This window comes from Coturnix japonica, chromosome 37, assembly GCF_054131305.1.
Source record: "Coturnix japonica strain WE chromosome 37, WE-NBRP24, whole genome shotgun sequence".
In the NCBI taxonomy this organism is placed as follows: domain Eukaryota; kingdom Metazoa; phylum Chordata; class Aves; order Galliformes; family Phasianidae; genus Coturnix; species Coturnix japonica.
In genome coordinates this window covers 3,694,903-3,715,934 of record NC_140699.1, presented here as the reverse complement: position 1 = coordinate 3,715,934, position 21,032 = coordinate 3,694,903, and the positions used below count along the sequence as shown (strand labels likewise).

At 46.2% G+C, this 21,032-nt stretch overlaps 1 long non-coding RNA gene across 1 annotated transcript; it reads right to left on the bottom strand.

The window, feature by feature from the left end:
* Positions 1 to 16,124: 16,124 nt before the first annotated feature.
* Positions 16,125 to 19,768, bottom strand: LOC146754964 (uncharacterized). The gene is made up of 3 exons (XR_014938549.1): positions 19,617 to 19,768; positions 19,022 to 19,176; positions 16,125 to 16,185 (listed from the first exon to the last, which is right to left on the bottom strand). It is a non-coding gene; the product is annotated as an uncharacterized LOC146754964 (long non-coding RNA).
* Positions 19,769 to 21,032: the final 1,264 nt, after the last annotated feature.

The following is a 21,032-nucleotide window of genomic DNA, read 5'->3' as shown; positions in this document are numbered from 1 at the left end:
GCCCAGAGAAGCTGTGGATGCCTGTCCTTGGTGTTGAAGGCGAGGTTGGATGGGTGATGGGCAGCCTGAGCTGGTTAGTGGGCAGCCAGCCCATGGCAGGGTGTTTAGAACTGGATGATCTTGAAGGTTTCTTCCAACCCAAGCCCTCCCGTGATCCTATGATTCTGTGATTTCATTCAGGTTTATTAAGATGAGATGAGTTCTCCTAAATGCGCTGTTCTCCATATGATTATAATTGGAGTCTAGATGGATGACTTAAACCAGACACCAAACTTTCTGATGGCCAAAATGAAATGAACTCAATCCTTTACTGTGTCAGTAGTCTGTAACTAGAGCCCATCAGGTAATTCCCAGCCTCCTGCCTGTATCAGAGGCTGCACACGGTGAAAAAGTCTGATGGGATTTTAACCTCTAAAATGTTCAGAATCAGCCAGAGGGTGAATATATTCACTGTGCAAATACCTGCAGGAATAAGCTTGTCATGTATGTCCTCAGGTACCACAGTAGTTAATGGTGGGACTCAGTAGGTCATGCTGAAAGTTGAGTCTGCTGATCTTGAAGGCCTTTTCCAGCCTAAATGATCTTATGCTAATATTTCTGTATTTATTTCTGTTCAGCTCCCAGAAAACCTCCCACCCAGCCCCCAGCTGACCCCGTGGTGAAAAATAAAACAGAAACCTCAGTGACGCTGGCATGGTCCCCTCCGAAGATGCAACCCCCATTCCAGTCGATGGCTACATTGTGGAACCCAATAAACTAACTGGCTTCACGTGGGTGAGGTGCCACGAGTCTCATGTCCCCGTCCCAGAGTTCACGGTGAGCAATCTGTCTGAAGAGGCTGATGATCAGTTCCGAGTGTCTGCAGTCAATGCACATGGATAGAGCCTGTATCTGGAATTCCCAGGGAACGTGCACCTTGGTAAGCACAAAAACCCCAATGGAAATGGGTCAGTGTGTGCTGAGCAGCTGTGTTGGTTCCCTAAAGATGTTTGCTTTGACTTTAAGGATAGTAGTGCATTAACACACCAAAGGCTTTCCCTTCTTCCTAGTTCTCCTATCAACCTCCAGCTACCACTAAAGTGATACAAGTTCTGTTTCTGTGACAGAGACATGAATATCCTTATCTTTTGATATCTCACATGTGCAAGAGGCAGAACTTTCTGTAACAGATTTGAAACATAGAAGTGCTTCTTCCAGCACTCATGCAAAGGGTGAAGTAGAAATGTCCCTATGATTTAAACTTCCATCTCTAAATGAGATACCAGACTTGCATCTAAAGAGCATTAAGACATACATACACTTTGGTTGGCCAGAAGAGTTGGCCAGAAGAGACAGGCCAAAATGGGCGTGCCTACTCTGGTAAATTTAAAAGGAGAAATGGCTTCAACAGATAAAGAGAAAGCTGAGGTGCTGAATGAGTTCTTCACCTCGGTCTTCACTGGTGGCCAGGATTCTAGTCTTTTTCACGTCCCTAAGTCTTGCACCCCCATACCTCCATGTGGGGACCAAGGAGGTAAATCCCTCCTCACTGTAAGGGTAGAGCAAGTCCGAGAGTGCCTCCTTAGACTGAATGAGTATAAGTCTATGGGGCCAGATGGCGTGCATCCCAGGGTCCTGAAGGAGCTGGCTGAGGTGGTTGCTGAGCCGCTCTCCATCATATTTGAGAAGTCGTGGCTGTCAGGTGAGGTCCCGGATGATTGGAGGAAGGGTCACGTCACTCCCATTTACAAGAAGGGGAGCAGGGACGACCCGGGTAACTACAGGCCGGTGAGTCTCACCTCTGTGCCTGGGAAGATTATGGAACAGATCCTCCTGGACAACATGCTTGATCGCATAAAGAACAAGCATGTGATCCGAGACAGCCAGCTTGGCTTCACCAGGGGAAGGTCATGCTTAACTAATCTTGTGGCCTTCTATGATGGAGTGACGGCGTTGGTGGATGAAGGGAAGGTGACCGATGTCATTTACCTGGACCTGAGCAAGGCCTTTGACATGGTCCCCCATCACATCCTCATCTCCAAATTGGAGGGAGGTGGATTTGATGGGTGGACAACTAGATGGATAAGCAATTGGTTGAAAGGCCGCAGACAGAGGGTGGTGGTCAAGGGCTCTATGTCCAGGTGGAGGCCGGTAACGAGCGGCGTCCCTCAAGGGTCTGTCTTGGGACCGGTGCTCTTTAACATCTTTATTAATGACATCGATGAGGGAATGGAGTGCACCCTCAGCAAGTTTGCTGATGACACCAAGCTGAGTGGTGCAGTCGATACGGTGGAGGGAACGGATGCCATTCAGAGGGACCTTGACAGGCTGGAAAGCTGGGCTCGGGTGAACCTAATGAGGTTCAACACGGCAAAGTGCAAGGTTTTGCACTTGGGCCGGAAGAACCCCAGGCACCTGTACAGGCTGGGAGGAGTGGTCCTTGAGAGCAGCTCGGCTGAAAAAGACCTAGGGGTCCTGATAGATGAGAAACTTAACATGAGCCAGCAGTGCGCTCTGGCAGCTTGGAAAGCAAATGGGATCCTGGGCTCCATCAGGAGAGGGGTGGTCAGCAGGGATAGGGAGGTGATCGTCCCTCTCTACTCTGCTCTTGTGAGGCCCCATCTGGAGTACTGTGTCCAGGTGTGGAGCCCTCAGTACAAAAAAGATATGGAGATTTTGGAAAGGGTCCAGAGGAGGGCCACAAAGATGATCAGGGGGCTGGAGCACCTCCCCTATGAGGACAGGCTGAGGGAGTTGGGTTTGTTCAGCCTGGAGAAGAGAAGGTTGCGGGGTGACCTCATTGCAGCCTTTCAGTACCTGAAGGGAACTTACTCCCAGGAGGGGAGTAAACTCTTCGAAAGGGCTGATAATAGCAGGACTAGGGGAAATGGTTTTAAGTTGAAGGAGGGAAGATTTAGGTTGGATGTTAGGGGAAAGTTCTTTACTAGAAGGGTGGTTAGGCCCTGGAACAGGCTGCCCAGTGAGGTTGTGGATGCCCCGTCCTTGGAGGTGTTCAAGACCAGGTTTGACAGGGCCCTGGGCAACCTGATCTAGTAAATGTGTATGTTTGGTGGCCCTGCTAGGCAGGGGGGTTGGAACTACATGATCCTTGAGGTCCCTTCCAACCCGGGTAATTCTGTGATTCTGTGTGTGATTCTGTGATACATGTTGTTCTTCCTCAGAACCAGTCCTGGCTGTGAAATCCCCCCTAACAACTGGTGAAGCTGTACCTGGAGGGGATGCCATGTTTACTATTGACCTTATAACAACGTGTTGCAGCACATGGTACCTCTATGGTAAAGTCTTACAAGAAAGTGAGACCTGCATCATCAAGAGAACCCAAACTACTCACAGCCTAATGATAAAGAACGTCACCAAGAACGATGATGGAGCAGAAGTGAAATTTGTTGCCGAAAATGTTGATGTCAGCAGCAAGATGAGAGTGAGAGGTATTTGCTTTGATCCTTCTCCTTTCATCTTACAGTCAAGGCATAGTTGCTGTGATCTGTTGATTAGAACTGGGGCTGCAGGCATTCACTGCCTGTACCAAATACCTGAAATTGCATCCCATGGACTGACGTGAGTCCTGGTAATGACCTAAACATGATAGCACTGAGTGTAGGGTAAGCCAGTCTACCCAGCTGCTTGGTATCTGAACCAGATTGCTTCATGCCAGCTGATGAATGTCTGCAGTTCACAGGTATTGGCCAGTGCATTCAGTCAGCAGGTTTACCACTGCATCACCATAGAGCAGTACTTTCAGCTCCAGGTTCAGACAGCCTTTCTGATTGCACTGGAATAGTTTAGAAGTAGGGGAGCAATCATTCCAATAATATCTCTATCAATCAGCTTTGCATGACAAAATAGAACAAATAAACATTCATTATGGGAGGACCTGTTTGTCATTGGGTGGAAACCTCTGCAGAAGCATGTTTAGAGCATTCTTAATCAGTAGAAGGAGATGTTTGGTTGATTTTTACTTAGTAAATCCGGCAAGAAGACCAAATGAAATATCTTGAATTGCTCAGCACTGACCCAATGATGAGTGCAGGAACAGAAGGTGATACTTTTTCAGAGATGTTGCAGCAAACATTGACCACGTTAGCCTGATCTAAATTGAAATAACGAGGTCTTTGCTCCTGACAGGTGCTGCAGTGAGATTTACCAATAAGAGCAAAGATGTAGAAAAGATCTGCGCTCGGCTGTATGAGGAAGCCAAATTGCAGGCTGAGCTTTCAGACACAGGCGCTACTGTGGGGTGGATGAAGGATGGGAAGGAGCTCAAGGCCAGTGAAAATTATGAACTGCAAATTGTGGGGAAGAAACACACCCTGAAAATTCACAGCATCTCAATGGATGATGCTGGAAGTTGTCAGTGCATGTGTGAGGGGGATAAAATGCTCTATCAGCTTTCAGTGAAAGGTATGTGACAGTCTGGGCTGTCCTCTTCCTGCCCAGGGCCAGCAGACTGCATTCACCTGACTCCCCGACAGTCCAGCTGTTGTCAGACAGCATCTGGGGTGTTTTCAGTGGGTGTATTGACTTGAACTGGCCAATCTGCTTTGTAGAGCCATTTGATTTCTGTGTTCTGTGCTGTGATTCGTCCCTAAGATATAGAGGAAATCAAGGGAAAGATAGGAAAAAGAGCATCCCAGCCTTCCTGCTCTTCTCTCAGGTTGGCCACGAGAGATGATGTCAACATCTCTTTTTGTAGCAGTGATCCCAAGTGTAGAAGAGACCTGTGAAGAGTCACAGGGATGTTTACTTAGCTGTCATTCCATGGTGGGCTTTTTCTGACACAGATGTAGAGAGAAACTGAACTTTCCCACGCAGGTCTCTGTTTTGCTGCAGGGTGTAGGTCTGATCTCTGAGATCCACACGCTGGGCCTTGATTGCAATAAATGAGAGCCCTTTGTTTGCTCCAGTGGAAGACTTTCCATTTCTGCAGTACCCTCTGCAGATGACACAAATGCAAATGCACCTTCTTCCCAGCAACAATTGCCTTTTTTTTTTTTTTACACTGAGTATGCATGAGGCTCTTCATCATATTCTGCTGGCTTGTCACCCTTGTTGATCCATGGAGAGACGAGAAAGCCCTAGAGTAGTGTATGCACTTTGGCATTGGAGAGCTTACTTAATTGCTTCTTCTCAAAGAACAAACTCCAGAGAGGCATGGAGACAGCTCCAAAGAGAATTGAATAATGGGTATAAATTTAAGGAGAGCAGAACACCCTGCCAAGGCTTGTCAGCTAGTCTTAATTTTGCTTTTCTTCTCTTTCTTTGTCACGATAGCATAATATTTCATACTGGCAGTTCTGCCCACAGAATTAACTGGCACAGGCTGCCCGGGGAGGTGGTGGGATCCCTGGAGGTGTTCAGGACCAGTTCTTGGGACCAGTGCTTTTTTACATGGTTATCAGTGACACCAATGATGCAATGGAGTGCACCCTCTGCTGTTTGCTGAGTGGTGCGGCTGATGCAGTGGAAGGAAGGGATGCCATTCAGAGGGAGCTCAACTGAGAGGTTGGCCTAGGTGAATCTAATGAGGTGGAACACAGCAAAGTGCAAGTTTTGCACTTGGGCTGGAGGAATCCCAGGCATTTCTACAGCCTGGGAGGAGCAGTCCTTAAGAGAAGCCCCGCAGAGAAGGACCTGGGGGTCCTGGTGGATGAAAAACAGAACGTGAGCCATCAGCGTGCTCTTGCAGCTCAGAGAGCAAATGGTCCCCCTGGGCTCCATCAGAAGAGGGGATGGCCAGCAGGGACAGGGAGGTGATTGATCTTCATGATCCTTGAGGTCCCTTCCAGCCCGGGCCATTCTATGATTCTGTGATTACACTTGCTGTCAGAAATAACGGCAGCTGTACAGAAGCTGGATATATTGTGGGACAGTTCTTGTAACCAGCTGATTTTAAGACCCTGCCAGAGTTGAGAGTCTAAATTGCATGTCAGAAGAAAACTGGGAAAGTGGTTATTGCTCATTCTTTTTCATTTGCTGATTCTTTCTTTAGTGTTCCTTTTCCAAAGGAGATTCTGGTGCTGGAAGCAGTTGAAGAAAGAACCTAAGCAGCTCTTGCCAAGAGTGCTTGAAGTCCCTGTGGAGAGAAGCAAAGAACTTGGGCTTCCTCTGGGATGCTCCCCACCATGTCTCAGGAAGGAGACAACTGCTGTTCCACTTTCTGCTCTGTGTGTGGAAAGGTACGTCTGGGTTTCTTCTGCTTGTTTTTTCTTTCTTTTTCTGGCTTTGAAGGAGAAGGGGTGGAGCAAGGGGAGACCCACTGGTCATTTGTTACCTCAAGAACAGGATGGATTTTACATTCATTGTGAAAAACCTGGGCTAGTAGCATGGGCATGTTTCAGGCTGGACTCTTCTTTGGCTGCTTGGTTTCCTTTTGGCTACAGGGAGACAGCTGTCTAAAGGTGTGTTTTCAAACCCACTCTCCAAAACCATGTTTCACTGTTGCAGGTGGTTCAGTGTGCTCTTGCAGTGCAGATGCTGTAGTTTGCTGTAGAATCTGAATGGTTTCTGTTCCTAGGGGAGGACTGGGAGGAGGTAGTGAGAAGAGAATTCAATGCCTATGGGGAGGGGAGATCGGGGATTGGTGGGAGAGGGAGCCAATAGGAGGGAGAGAGAAGTTGGGCGCAGGGTGATGGTAACATCCCTTTGTGACGTCATAATGCTCCTTTGTGACATCATAATGCTCCTTTGTGACGTCATAATGCCCCTTTGTGACATCATAATTCCCCTTTGTGACATCATAACGTCCCTTTGTGGCGTCACAATGCCCCTTTGTGACATCACAATGCCCCTTTGTGACATCATAATGCTTCTTTATGACATCACAATGCTTCTTTGTGATGTCATAATGCTCCTTTGTGATATCACAATGCCCCTTTGTGATGACGTAATGTCTCCCCTTTGTGACGTCACAATGCCCCTTTGTGACATCATAATGCTTCTTTGTGATGTCATAATGCCCTTTGTGATGTCATAATGCTCCTTTGTGATATCACAATGCCCCTTTATGACATCACAATACCCCTTTGTGATGTCATAATGCCTCTTTGTGACATCATAACGATCCTTTGTGACGTCATAATACCCCTTTGTGATGTCATAATGCTTATTTGTGATGTCATAACGCCCCTTTTTGACATCATAATGCCCCTTTGTTACATCATAATGCCCCTTTGTGACATCATAATGCTTATTTGTGACATCATAATGCCCCTTTGTGACATCATATCACCCCTTTGTGATGTCATACTACCCCATATGAAGTCCAGGCAGAGTCAAAACTTATGGACCTGCACGAGGATCACTTTCAAGACAGTGGCTCTGTTGCTTCAAGCTTATTTGCTTCGTCCTGCCGCCACTCTATTACCAAGTATCAACAACCTCTTGCATGATTCAACTTGCAAACGTTTGACACTAACCCTTGTGTTTCTGTGCCTTCCTAGATAATTCGAGCCCTTGTCAACCCCAAAGATCCAAACCAAGTAGTGATGTGCAGTGTGTTTCCATCAATGGAGAGTTCTTATTAAGCACAAATCGCTGCAATTTGGATGACAGCCTTCCACATGGTAACAGTGATGGACACAAGGGGCTCATCCACGTTCATGCTCTCATATCTCCTGGCTCTGCTGAAGCTCCTGACCTGAGCCTGCCAGACACCACAGTCACCTGCCTGGATTGTGACCCAGCGCCTTTGCAGTGCTGCCCATCCCAAGCACAGCCCGAGTGCCCCAGCAGCAGCACCACCATGCAGGAGCAGGGCAGCATCAGTGAGGTGAAGCTGAGCATCTTAGATGGGGACTTAGAGTCAGGCTGCCAGTCCCAGGCACCAGGCAGCAGCACCAGCTCTGAGCCACTCTCATCTTGACAAGAGGAGCCCTATCTTCACCCTTGACCTCTCAAGCCCTCCTGTCTTTTATTGAATAAAGTCACTCTCATGCTCAATCATCACCTTGACTGCATTCCGAGTCTTCATTCACAGGGATTGGGATGAATGCAACAAACAGCAAGGCAGCTCAGCTTGCAATGCTATGGCTGTGGGGTTCGTGCAGGCAGAGCTCTGGGTTCCCATTTTGCATGGCTTTGGGATGTCAGCAGCAAGATCTCTACCATTTTGTATGGCAGCAAATAATCTCTAGCATCCAGGTTGCTGCTCATGATAATCCCAGTCTTCCTGGCTGTCGCTTTGTGATACCTTTTAAAGCCTTTTGATACTCTTTGATGCCTTGGCTGCTCCCTAACACCTCTGTCCTCCTGCCATGTTGACTCACGTCTCCCACTTTGAAGCTGGCTTTGCAGATCATCTCCAGCCCTGTCATCATCACGCTGCAGCAGGAGGTGCTCACCTGGCCCAGTGTCTGGCAGTGCTGCTTGTTCTGCAGATGAGCAGCTGCCTCCTCATCTCTTCAGCTACAGTAGTTTTTCTCAGGGCAGTTAGATGCAGTCATGTTCCTCTGGATTTGGTGTGTTAAATCCATGCTGCATGGCAGCAGTCAGTGCAATACAAAGGTGTTCTGTGTGCCACAGCATTTCTCCAGGGGCTGCCAAAGGTAGAAGCACAACACAGCACCATCCTTCTGACAGTAATGTCTGTGAGTGTTAGACATGTGAGCACTGCATCATCCCCAGCGTGTCAGTGCTTTTCCACACCAACCTGACTCTCACACTCTGCACTGAATGTAACTCTGCTCTTGTGGAGACAAATGCTTTCTGTCACATCCTCCATCCCTGCAACCATTTGCCGGTAGGCAGCTCTTGCAGAAGAATCAAGCAGCAGAACCTTTTGCTCACCTTACAGCATGCAAATGCTATGAAAGCAGAAATAACCTGGCGTGCTCTGGGTCTGCAAGGCTGCACAGATGGGAGAGGTAGATTGTGTTTTTGCAGTGGAGGTTTCCAGTATTTTCAGTACATAGTGTAGGCCCTAACTGAATGTATAACCCTCTTGTAAAACAGCTGTATAAGTAGTTTTTGCACCAAGAAAGTTGCTGAACAGAGTTAAGTTCAGACTGGGGGCATTCTGACATGGGTAGAATTGAGACAAGCACAAGATAAATACAGGGTGGGTAGAGCCCAGCACAGCACAGAATGAATGTACTGACTGTTGGAAACATTGCCCTTCTCTCTCCGCAGAAAAGTACAAGGCAAACCTAAAAACAAGAGGTTGGTAATTGACCTTCTATGGAAATGAATCCTAGCAACAGTCTGGAGGAGTCTGTGAGCCTGAGATGAGCCAATGAGAGCCATGAGAGCATCACCTGACTCCCTGACACTCATCCATCTCTCATTTTCAATATCCTTAAACAATTCTCTCACTGACTTCCTGCTGTTCATCTTCATGGCATCTCGCTCAAGCTGAAACCCATCAGAAATTCAAAAAGGTGCCACTTATCCTAAAGACCGGGAGGTGGGAGCTGATTTTACAGTTCAGTGTGAAAGAACATGAATGAGAGGAAGCAAGTCTTGAGAAACAACTTCACCAGCTGGAGTCAAACAGGCACATCTGGAAAGGACTGTCAGATGCAGCTTTTTCACTTATCAATTCAGATCCAAGCATGACATTCAGAAGACAAACGCAAAGTGATGCTGAGGGAAATAGAGAACTGTGGTAGAGGTCATGAAATACTGAGACAAACACAGGGTTTAAAAAGAGATTTTCAATAAAAGAACTACATAATTTCAAGTTGTATATTTTTCTCAGGTTGTATTACATGTCTAATGTCTGGACTGTGGCAGAAAAGAGGCTGCAGTGTTGTTCTCTGTAGGAAGAGGCCAGTAGTTGCCCCATGTCAGACAGAACCATTTCAAGTGCTGGCCAAAGCTGAGTCAAGGAGTGATGCTGCTGGCACTTCTGTGATAACTTTGTTAAGGAAGGTTCAAACCACTGCATAGCATATGTGAGAGCTATGAGCAAGAATGATGTGAGACAAACAGCCCTGCAGTCACCAAGGTCAGTGAAGAAGGAGGAGAGGAGGCTTAGTGGACATGGTGGTGATGGACTGATGATTGGGCTGGATGATCTAAGTGGTCTTTTCCAGCTCTCATGATTCTATCATTCTGTGACAGGTGATGTTAGTTTTGTTGACAGGTTCAGCAAGGTGAACTGGGACCAGAGGTACATCCCAAAACCTTTGAGTTGCTGGACTGGAGATAATCTTCCCAAAATAACTAATGAAAATAGTAGAACCATAAAAGGAATTTCTTTATCACTACGAGAAAAAGGGAGGGATCCTTTGGCTAATGAAGGCCTGATTTGGCAAAGCCAGAGACAGTTTGCTTTGCACCACATTTATTTGACTTTCCAGAATGGTGTACTTACTTTCCAGGTATTTCTAAACAGTGATTTTTTATTTACAAACATGGCTAACAGCAGGTTAAAAATTCTTTCTTTTCTTTGTTTCCTTTCTGCTAAGAATGAATGAATTTAATGTAGTCTTTTTCTTGCTTCCTTCTTTACGAAGGAGACAGCTGCTGCATCATGGCAAACAAACATTCAGATGGTTTGGAGAACAAGTCCTTACACAGACTACAGTGTACAGCAATAAAGGGCACACACAGCAACATGCAAGTGTGTAGTCCAACCACTGACTCATCCCCACCACACCCACTAAATCATGTCCCTCAGTGCTATATCAGGGACTGCACCACTTCCCTGGGCAGCCTGTTCCAAAGCATTGCAACCCCATCTGGGAATCATTTTTTCCTAATACTGAACCTCTCCTGGCACAACTTAAGGACATTACCTCTGGTTCTACGACTATCAAAAAGAGAATTCAGTAGATATAAACAGAAACTTATCCACCTGATATCTGATAACAGACACTGGGTTCCTGTTTCCTTTCTGTTAACCTAATCCATGGCAATGAAAATTGGCACTAAAAATCTTCAGCTACAGGACAAGAGGTAATGGCCTCAAGTTGCACTAGGGGAGTTTCAGGTTGGATAGTAGAATAAATTTCTTCTCATCAAGAGTAGCAGTGCACTGGAACAGGTTGCCCAGTGTGATAAAGTGTTTGCTCATTAAGACCAGGATGTGGTCTTAGGAAAATTGATGATCATTATGGTCCTTTTCAACCCAAGCCATTCTGTGATTCTATGATATGCCTTGAATAGCTGAGACAATGCATCCTTTCTTGTTTCCCTCTCTGTGTTACACAGAGACAAGACTGATGGTGAACTGCCAGCACTGCTGAGCAGAGATGCAGCTTTAGTCTTCATTTGTGTGCATGCTTTTCTACAGGCCCACGCACTGCTAACATCACAGAAGATGAAAGTGGTTTTAATCAGAGCAGAAAACGTGGAGAAAAATATCACACTGTAGCCAATAAAGAAAAACTTTCAGTGATACTCAGTTCAGAAGGCATTCATTCTGGCCTCCTTTGTAGTTTGTTTCATTTAGGCTCTTTTTGTTGTTATTACTGTTGTTCAGTTTTCTGCTAGAAAGAGACTAAATGAATGGAAATTGATTGGTGTATCTAAAGTTATGTACAGGGATAATAATAATAATAATTCTATAATCAGTGATTCCCATCTCACAGTAACCTTGAAGATAGAAATGTCAACATGGATGCATGGATACACCACTGTATAAACGAGCATTGCAGTCATTTCAACTTTTACCTGTTGAAATTCTTTTGTGGAGTAAAATTCAGAAGGCAAAATCAGCCCAGTCAAAGACATGTCCCTGTAAGGTAGTCTCGTAGAGAGAAGCATGCCGTACTTGTTATGAGAGAAGAGTTGACGTCTACACTTGAAATGCCTGCCAATTTAAGCAGGCAAATCGATACTCATGGTATTGTCTTGCTGCTCAGCTTTTTCTGACTCCCTATGTAGACCAGCCCTAGGCAGAGAGGTAGGGTACATTCTTATGTGCATCCCATAGTTTTAGATATAGTCTCAGTACAGCTTTTTGACAGAGCAAAGTAACTCCTCAAACAACTACCTCCCATTCTTTCAGTAGACTGCTGAAATCCCATTGAGCACATTGTCTTTCGCTGGCCCTGCACAAGGGATTCTCTGAGAAATTTCAGGCAAAAATGTTAATTCCCAACAATCTCTAGCTAAATTTAATATAAGGGTAAGACTTGTACGGCATATCTACAGAATCACAGAAGCGTTAAGGTTGGAAAAGAGCACTAAGATCATCTAATCCAACCATCCAACCATCACCACCATGCCTGCTAAATCTTGTCTGTTAGTGTCACAGGGAGCATGAGTTGAGATGGAGAAGACAGAAAGGGAGTAGACGTGTTCAGGGTATTCCTGCCACCCTTTCTAATGACACAGCTGTGCCATTGGCAGTCCCAACTTCATATATGCAAACCAAACAACTTAGCCAGTGTTTTCCTAGCCATACTGAAAAGAAGTCTTCAGTATTCACAGAATTAAAGAATCATTAAGGTTGGAAAAGACCTCAAAAGATCAAGTCCAACCATCAATCATATTGCCAAGGAATACTGTGTTAGTAAGACAGTTCAATACCTACCATCTGTCTGTGGATTGCATCACAGGTGTCTGGATACAAAACCTACTGTGCCCTTACCCCATACCTTTCTGTTCCATTGCCTCCAGCAGTGGGTTCCTAAAATTTGCATTAGATATAATGTGAAAGCAGTATGATACTCAGCAAGTTGAACTTTGTAAAGCACCACAAGCATTAAAGGCATTCAGTAACCAGTAACTGCTGCTCCTGAGCATGGGCTCAGGTCCATTTTGATACTTAGGCTGGCTTTCGCAAAGGCTGAGGAAATTCTTTCCTTTACAAACAATTAGAGAAATCATGTGTGTATCCATGCACAGCCTGTTCTCCACCAAGGCAAAACGTAAGTCAATTGCTAGTACCACAAATCTTAGAAATGGCAGGCTTCCTCATCCTACAGTTTAATTCTTGGCAGTTTTGATAGATTTCTAAGGCAGAGGTAAATAATCTTGAAGAGTCTTTTAAGGTGATTGTGCCAGCATCAAACCACCCTCATTTAAATATACAAAGAAATCTAAGGTAGTATCACAGACCATGTCTGAAAGTACTTTAAAAGGAGGTGAATAAATTAGAAATGTTTTATTTTTACACTCTTTCAACACTCAGAATAATTTCTTCCCATAGATTTAAAATAGGATGAATAGGCCCAGTGCTTTCCAGCTAGGGATCTCTGAGGACCATTTTCAAAACGGTTACTACAGCTACAGAAATTTAATCTCATCCAAATTTCTTACTGCTGATGCTCTAAGAACTGCATAGATTCGATATGAAAAATATACCATTTGTTGCCTCCACTTTGTATTGGTTTCCAACCTGGATTATCCCCATCTGAACTTTGCTGTTTTTTATTCTAGTTGGCTACAGTACTGAATGGGAAAGAAAGGAATTCAGCAATGACATTCAGCACAAGTTTGGAACTCATTCAGTCATGACCCCAGTGGAAGAGTTCAGACTAAATATCTCAATGAATTTCACTGTTTCTTGTTTAAGTAGTGATTACATGAGGGCAATAGGATTCTATGTCCCAACTGTTGGCTGAGTGATGCACTTGACTATTAATCTAGAGTTACAATGCAGGTTAATGCTGTTATCTTTACAGCTCCTGCGAGAGTTGGGGTCTGGGTCAGGTGTTTAAAAAATGAAATGAAAAAAGAATTAAAAAAATATATTGAAAGCTTCAGATTTCCTTAATCTTTGTGGGAATCATATAATGTGCAACTCAAATCTACCTCTTTGTGCAGTGACTGCCTGTAAATTTGCTAGAGCCTGATATAATATGGCCTTGTGCTTTCCGCTAACTCACCTTCATTTCATTTTCATTACATTTGCTTGGTAGTCAGATTTTGGTGTGTGGATATTTTAAAACAATCTAACTGACACTGGCAAAAAATTAAGAATACAAAAAAAAAAAAAAAAAAGGAACGACAGCATCAATTGTATCAATTTTTATAGATAAGATAAAGAAGAGCAGTTTTCCTTAGTTTTCTGTGCCTCTTTACTTTCTTACCCTCTCCCCTTGTGTGAGAAACTCTCAAAGTCAAATATTTCTAGTTAGGCAAAGATGGCAGCGATAGCAGCAGTGCTTATTCATTACTGCAATACTGCGCGCACATCCCCTGTTGGCAAGGGAGAAATTGCTCACCAGTCAGTGACATTAATTCTGTTCTATGCCCTAAACCCAATGCAGGTGATGCTCTCATGGCTCTCATTGGTTGAGCATCTCAGGCTCACAGACTCCTCCAGACTGTTGCTAGGATTCATTTCTCCTGGAGAAATGCTGTGGCACACAGAACACCTTTGTATTGAACTGACTGCTGCCATGCAGCATGGATTTAACACACCAAATCCAGAGGAGCATGACTGCATCTAACTGCCCTGAGAAAAACTACTGTAGCTGAAGAGATGAGGAGGCATTGATGGAAAGACACTGCTTGGTTTGGATCTTTGGGGTTGACAAGGGCTCGAATCGAAACACAAGGGTAAGTGTGAAATGTTTGCAAGTTGAATCATGCAAGAGGTTGTTGATATTTGGTAGTAGAGTGGCGGCAGGACGAAGCAAATAGGCTTGAAGCAACAGAGCCACTGTCTTGAAAGTGATCCTCGTGCAGGTCCATAAGTTTTGACTCTGTCTGGACTTCATATGGGGCAGTATGACATCACAAAGGGGTGATATGATGTCACAAAAGGGCATTATGACGTCACAAATAAGCATTATGACGTCACAAAGGGCATTATGACTTTAAAAAGGGGCATTATGACGTCACAAAGGGGCATTATGATATCAGAAAAGGACATTATGATGTAACAAAGAAGCATTATGACATCACAAAGGGGCATTATAACATCACAAAAGAACATTATGATGTCACAAAGGGGCATTATGACATCACAAAGGAGCTTTATGACATCACAAAGGAGCTTTATGATGTCACAAAGAGCATTATGACGTCACAAAGGGGTATTATGACATCACAAAGGGGCATTATGATATCAGAAAAAGACATTATGATGTCACAAAGGGGCATTATGACGTCACAAAGGAGCTTTATGATGTCACAAAAGGCATTATGATGTCACAAAGGGGCATTATGATGTCACAAAGGAGCTTTATGACATCACAAAAGAGCTTTATGACGTCACAAAGGGGCTTTACGACGTCACAAAGGAGCTTTATGACGTCACAAAGGAGCACTGCGACGTCACAAAGGGGTATTATGACATCACAAAGGGGCATTATGACATCCGAAACTGACATTATGACGTCACAAAGGGGCATTATGATGTCACAAATGAGCTTCATGGTGTCACAAAGGGCATTATGACGTCACAGAGGGCATTATGACGTCACAAAGGGACATTATGACGTCACGAAGAAGCATTATGACATCACAAAGGAGCTTCATGACGTCACAAAAGGACATTATGATGTCACAAAGGGGCATTATGACGTCACAAAGGAGCTTTATGACATCACAAAGGAGCTATATGATGTCACAAAGGGGCATTACGACGTCACAAAGGAGCTTTATGACGTCACAAAGGAGCATTATGACATCACAAAGCGGCATTATGACATCAGAAAAGGACATTATGACGTCACAAAGGGGCATTATGACGTCACAAAGGGGCATTATGACGTCACAAAGGGGGCATTATGATGTCACAAAGGGGCATTATGATGTAACAAAGAAGCATTATGACATCACAAAGGGGCATTATGACGTCACAAAGGGGTGTTAACATCACCCTGTGCCCAACTCCTCACTACCTCCTATTGGCTCCCTCTCCCACCAATCCCCGCTCTCCCCTCCCCTTAGCCCCGCCCCCCACCCCCGTTAGGCCCCGCCCTGCCCCTCACACCCCACTCCCTGCCGCCATCTTGCCCCGCTCCGCTCACCCACCTGCCCGGTGTCGCCCGGCCCGAACCGGGAACGGCTGAAGGGACGGGGAGGGCAGCAGAGATGGGGACGGGGTCTAGGGCGGCCATTCTGAGAGACAGCCCTTCTGAGGGCTGAGCTGCAGGGCAGTGGAGAAACCCACCCGTGACCAGGGTCACATCAAAGCTGCATGAGGCTGTGTTACTAAACACGGTGCCACACGGCCTGCAAAACCATGCGGGGGGACAAAACATGGCACGTACCTGGCAGTGAGATCACCTCAAGCTATCTGCAGCAGTTCCTTGTCGCTTTGCTCGGATGAAATGAGAGCAAAAGCTGCACCGAGGCAGTGGGTGGAGGGCGAGGAGAGGAGAGAGAAAGAGCAGGTCAGTGAGCAGGGCTAAGACAGTCATGGAATAACACACACAGCACAACCGTCCCATCCACTTGCTGCAAGTCATGCTGAGTCTCAGGCTACGTGATGCCTGTCCGCCCAGCAACTTTACGATGCTTCCACAACTGAGCAAAGAAGAGCTGCACCAAGCCCTTGGATGATGGATTCCCTGCTCCTGCTGGCTTCAGCCTTCTGCATTCCAATTCCAATCTAAACCATTCCTGCGGTGGTAGTACTTGAATCCTCATTTGGGGCTGGACCTCAACAGGTCAACACATCAGAAATAACACAACGTGCATCTGGAAGACGTGTCTCAAAGCCCAGAAAATCCAACTCTCTGACCTTGGCACAATTCACCAACCAAGAGCCAGGCCTTGACAACTTGGCTGATCTGAGCATGCGGGAGGGGGGCAGACAGTGGACCACAAGTGTCCATTTCCACTGCAGCTCCCTGTAGAGAACAGCACCAATCAGCAGGCGTGAATCAATTCATTCACAAGCTGCACAATGACTCTGTTCTTTACATGATAAAAAAACACACAGAGATTCCTGACCAAAAAGTTGGGAGTTAATAACGACCAAAGAGGTTCCTGTTCCTACGCCTCATCCTCTCACCCCAACTACTGGGTGATGCCCACAGGCTTCAAGTCAGCTCTCAAATCCACTGAACTCCCGTCACGGAACTCCATCAAAAAGGATGTCACACATGTGACACTTACATACATGAGAATGTATGTATCAGAAACAGTGATGCCAGCAGGAGCAGAGAGGCGATTGTCCCCCTGTACTCAGCACTGGTGATGCCACAACTCGAATTCTGTTTCCAGTTTGTGGCCCCTCACTGCAAAAAAGACACTGAGGCATTGGAACGTGTTCAAAGAAGGGCAACAAAGCTGGTGAGGGGTCTGGAGCACAATGGAGCCATATGAGAAGAGGCTGCGGGAGCTGGGAATGTCCAGCCTGGAGAAGAGGTGGCTCAGGGGAGACCTCATTGCTCTCTAAAACTTCCTGAAGGGAGGTTGCAGTGAGCTGGGGGTCGGCCTCTTCTCTCGTGTCATTACTGATAGAACTAGAGGGAATGGTTTCAAGCTGCGGCAGGAGAGGTTCAGGCTGGACATTAGGAAATATTACTTCTCAGAAAGGGTGGCCAGGCACTGGAATGGACTGCCCAGGGAGGTGGTGGAGCCATCCCACCTGGGGGTGTTCAAGGAATGACTGGATGTTGTGTTGAAGGACGTGGTTTATTGGGAGCTATTGGTAATAAGAGAACGGTTGGACTGTTCTTTTAGGTCTTTCCCAGCCCTGGTGATTCTATGATTCTGTGATTCATACACTAAGAAGCAAGGAGAGTCTCTTTTGTTAAATCTTTCAATAGAGAGAAGAGTTGATATCTGCTTCTCCCAACAACAGAAACACGGAAACAACTTTCCAAGCCCACCTGCCATACAGTAGGCAGAAAACGCACATTGTAAAGGAGCACGCACATCCCCTCTGGCATAAGTCGAGCCCAAAACCCACCTTCAGATCTCTGTGCATTTCCCTTGTTTTACACCAATGCAGCCTCGCTGCAGCTCCGTGGGTGTCACACAAGGCCTGCATGTCCTCTTTCTCCGCAAACCCCACCCTCAGGCCTTGCTCTGTGAGGATTGACACCTGAGCAAAAACAAGCACTAAGAACGAGAGTAAAGCACACTGGATTCGCCCTGGCCTGGCCCAAGCCACAGTCCTACCAGACAGACCCTGGAATGAAAACTGCTCCACAAACCACAGATGGACACCAGCACACAAGAAGTTGATCGGATACAATCCCATGCAAGCACCAAGCCTCCTAAGGAAGCTCTTTGCCATCAGCTCCTTCATCGCCTTTCCTTCTCACCTCAATCTTAAAGTGTCTTCAACATCTGCCAGCACGTCTTACCACGCACCTGCTCATCACACAGTGCTTCAACAGCAACAAATTTGCTTCCGGGGCCCTCCTTCAACTCACTGTGCTAACACTCATGATTCAAATTACACAGAAATCCTAGCAGAAGTTCTCAGTGAGAACTGCACCTAACATTCCTCCTTCTACAAGCAACAGCCACAACAAGTGGTCATGAAAATGCTTTCATCAAAAAGAAGCAGAGACGGCACGGCAGGACAGATGTACTCTGTGTGCACGTCTGAAGCCTTTTGAGAACCTAGTCGTTCTTCCTGCAGGACCCCTGTCTTCTGTTAAAAGCTGAACGGTCCCCAGAGCACCTGTTTCCATCAGCTGCCACCATCCAAAGCAGCCAGCCTTCTTACAGTCACCTGGCCCAAACATCCCTTTTGCTCTACACTTGATTCACAGAATCACAGAATTGTAGGGCTTGGAAGTGATGGGAGCTGGGCATGCACACCATCCTTCCAACAGCACATCCCAGCAGCAAGGGATCACAGCGCTGGCACAGCTGAAACAAAAAGGGTGTGCGAGTTTCCTGTTAGCACTCAGTGTAAACAAATCTACCACTGAGCAACACCGTGAGCCCCCACTCACCTCAGCACAGGTCAACCTGTAACCCCAGCCTTCCCCTATCCATGTGCACATGCACACCCGTGTGCCACCCTGCCTGCTTTGCACACCTCCATGCACACACCGCATCGTGTGCCCTCCTTTGTATTCACAGACGTGTGCAAACCACCCCTGGGAACACGTACGTGCCTACACCTTCCACAAACACCCCTTTGTGTGCACCTGTGTGCAACCCAACTCCTCAGCACACGCACACGTTTGTGCCACCCTGTCCACGCACTCACCACGTGCCCTCCAGCATCACTGCTGCCTCCTCTGGTACCAGACCCGCAGATGCTCCAGAGCTCATTAGCATGGACTTCCTTCCTCCCCTCAGCAGCTGCTCCTGCACTCACCTTCATTCCTACTCAGATACCGGCTGCTTCCAGCACCAGCTGACCTGCAAGACACAGAAAGGAAAGGTGGGAGTCATGCAAATCCCCAAGAAGCCCAAGGCTGCATCACCACCACGTATGGCAGCCTCAGGAAGTCAGCTGCAACTACAGACTTTGTCAGAATGGAAACAGGAATCGTCAGTTAATTGTGACCTCTGAACTCATTGCCACCATCAGAAACAGGCACTGAAATCGCTCACTTCACTGCAGCTGGTTACCTCCTGATTTTGGGAAAATGCAGACACGGAATTGAAGGACACCAGCAAAGTGACATCTACTTCATTGTAGGTGGTTAAGCTTGGAAGCAGGACTTGAGCAAGAAAAGCTTCTCAGCTCCTTGTAAGGCACTAAGTGATGGGATGATTTCCCATCCCTGCAGAAATCCTGACCTCTGCCACAGGTGGCTGAGTGACACAAAAGCTGTGTCCTTGGTTCCCAGCCTTACCTTCTCATGTCGTTCATCTTGCTCTGCAGCTCCTGCTCTGAATAGTCTTCTTATATTCCCACATGATGTACCCTGAAATACATCATTTAGTGAGTCTGAACAAAACATAAGACATTAATTGGAACTATGAAGAAATGTCTTTTGCACTTTACTTGGAGAATGTTCCATCCTATAACTTCTGCTCTCAATTGTAACACATGATTTTTTATAAAAAGAAAGATAACAAGTCAGCTCTTCAGTGTGCACATTGATGAAACTTGGTGAAATACAACTTTAAGAAAAGGTAATTTGAAAACTTCAATATTCTTATCAGAATCTCTGCTATTAGTTACCGTTCCAATGTTCTGATCTGATGATGTGTCTCTCAGAGCTGTTTTGTCACTCCCCCCCTCAAATGCACTTCAAGTGCTTTAGGAGCATCACTGGAATTTTGAATAAACTCGATATATCTTAGCAAAGCTGCTACAGCTGCACAACTGAAGTACTTTGGAAAAAAAAGAAATCTTTAATGAACGCTGAACAGTGTTATTTAATTATAATCCAGGTAATTAAATTAATTAAACCAAGGAAATCACCTTCCAGTCACTCAGCTCTCACCAGGGAAATCGCTTCCCTGCCAAGCAGATGCAACCAACACAAGCTGCTACATCACTCTAGGGCCCCACTGAGTCTTCCCAAGGGGTCTCCAAAGGCTTCCCTGTTGACTTCTGGGAACCTGGGAACACTCACATGGAAGCCAGTGCCCCCTAATGTGCCCCAGAGGTTTCTCAGGGCCCCACAATTAGCTCTACAGACATCCAGACATGCCCCAGAGCAAGTATGTGTGCTGTAGGGAGCCCAAGAGACATTCCAGACCACCCTAGTACTCCTCAGTGCACTCATGGATGCTTCACCTGTCTCTAAATATGCCCTACTGGACTTTGTTTTCTCTTCTGGAGCTTTCCTTAGTTCTCAGCTTTGCTTTCTCATGCCATTTATCTCGCTCCACAGCTTTTGCTCGCAATATTCTCTCTTGCATTCCCACCTTCCAACAGAATCACAGAATTGTAGGGGTTGGAAGGGACCTCTAGTGATCATTGAGTCCAATCCCCCTGCCATGGCAGGTTCCCTACACCACGTCGCACAGGTAGGTGTTCAGGCGGGTCTTGAATATCTCCAGAGAAGGAGACTCCACCACCTCCCTGGGAAGCCTGTTCCAGTGCTCCGTCAGCCTCACCGTAAAGAGGTTCTTGCACACATTTGTGCGGAACTTCCTATGCAGAAGTTTCAGCCCATTACCCCTAGTCCTGTCCCCACGCACTACTGAAAAGAGACCAGCCGTGCCACTATGGCCCCCACACCTCAGGTATTTATAAACCTGGATCAAATCCCCTCTCAGCACCGCCAACGACAACCCTCTGCACTCTGCCAGTCAGA